Genomic DNA, 2,031 nt, shown 5'->3' on the forward strand with positions numbered 1-2,031 from the left:
AGGGGGGATGACAAGCGAGGCGCTTTTGAATCTCCGGTGGAGGGGACTGGGAGGCTGGGAGCGAGGCTGCGGCTCGGCGCCTCCGTGGAGCTGCTGCTGGGCTGACAATCGCTTGATGAGTCCATTTAGGTTGAAACGTAAAAGCAGATGTGAAGCTGTCTCGGAGGGTGGGGATCCAGGCGCAAGCGTGGACCCAACAGGTGCCCCGCTGCCACAGTGCCGTGGTGGTGGTTAAAGGTGCCGCCTCTCCGGGGCAAACCAGGACGCTCTGCTTTTCTTCCTCTCTCTTTTTGTTTTTCTCCTAAGGCGGGTGAAGGGGTCTCCCTCAGCAAACTCTGGCCTAGTCTGAATTTAAGGAGGCCCGGTATTCTGCTCGCGACATAGAGCCGCTCACCACTCTCACCCACCCCCACTTCCGTTATCCCGTCTTGGTTTTCGCCCCTCCACCAGCAGATCCTGGTTTCTGTTTTTTAATTTACATGTTGTTGACAATTGTGTCTAGAGCAACTGCTTAATTGCTCCCAGAAAACGGAAACAATCCCACCAGGCTGCTAATTAACTCGGGGGTCAGTATTAAGAAACACAATAGTTGGGAGGGTTTCGTATAAATGAACCAAAAGCACAACGGGTAAGTACTTGTCACCCTTTTAAAAATACAGCTGTGAAAGGTTGGTGTCTCATCCTAGGGTGCAGCGCGGTCCTAATTATCCACGGGGACCGAAGCACTTATGTGTATCACATAAGCCACACCACGAGCAGCTTTCAGTTCCCCGGACCCCCAGGTGGTTGGGCAGCTGGTGGCTAGGGCCCAGGAAGAAGGATGCAGGGGGTAGGTGTGAGTCCACTCATAACGCACTTTTGCATACACTGAAGTTCAAAGGCACACCCCAGCTTCAGCGTGCGAGGTATCAGTGAGATCTTCTGCTAGGGTGGACTGACCCATTTACCCCAAGGAAGCAGCTTTTCACTGCCAAGGAGCATAAGAGTCACCCTAAGCTGGAGACTGGTATAGGGTGCAAAGGAAACATCAGGGCTTAGGCAGGCTGGCCTTAGTCTCCCGGCCGGCAGGGCAGGGAGGAGGGGTAACTGGGGGGATGGGTAGGTATTTTATTATTCAGTTGGCCACCAGATGGAATGGTGATGCCTGACTCAGACTTGATAAGCTTTCCCAGGCTTCTCTGCTGCTCTCCTAGGCTCGGCTCCCTGTATTCCCTCCTGTTCTGGGAGACACTTTTCATCTCAGCAAGGAGCAATGGGGAGAAAGGCCCAAGGGAAATCCGTTCAGTCGCTTTAAAAGTCCCAGAACAGGCTGCACAACTCAAAATCGTTATGTTGTACACACATGGTTCTCCCAAACACTTACGGTGGTGATCCTAAGGACGTAGGTAGCAGGAACTGCATTTTAAATGTTCTCACAATGCAATTTTCAAGCACTAGGTGCAAGGGGTCCTGGTGGTACAATGGTTAAGAACTTGGCTGCTAACCGAAAGGTTGGCAGTTCAAATCCACTAGCCGCTCCACGGAAACCCTATGGGGCAGTTCTACTCTGTCCTGTAGGGTTGCTATGAGTTGGAATCAACTTGAGGACAACAGGTTTTTGGAGGCTATGACTGAATTGTTGGTCATTTCTTTATTGTTTTAAAATACACTTTAATATGCTGTATAGATTCAACGTATGAACACGTATGTGTATAGATATAGATATGTAAACACACAGAAACATCTGTACACGGAGCCTATATTGTAAAAGACTCAAATCTATCACACTATTGTTGTTAGCTGTCTTCAATTAGGCCTCTGGTCGTGAGGACGCCAAGCGTAACAGAAAGAAACACCAGCCAGTCCTGTGCCATCCCCACGATCAGTTACAGATCGGGCCCTTGTGATCCACAGGGCTTTCACTGGCTGATTTTTTTTTTTTTTAATTGTACTTTAGGTGAAGGCTTACAGAACAACTAATTTCTCATGAAACAGTAGTACACATATTGTTTTATGACGTTGGTTAACAACCCCAAAACATGTCAACTCTCT

Source organism: Trichechus manatus, unplaced genomic scaffold, assembly GCF_000243295.1.
Source record: "Trichechus manatus latirostris isolate Lorelei unplaced genomic scaffold, TriManLat1.0 scaffold00076, whole genome shotgun sequence".
Lineage (NCBI taxonomy): Eukaryota > Metazoa > Chordata > Mammalia > Sirenia > Trichechidae > Trichechus > Trichechus manatus.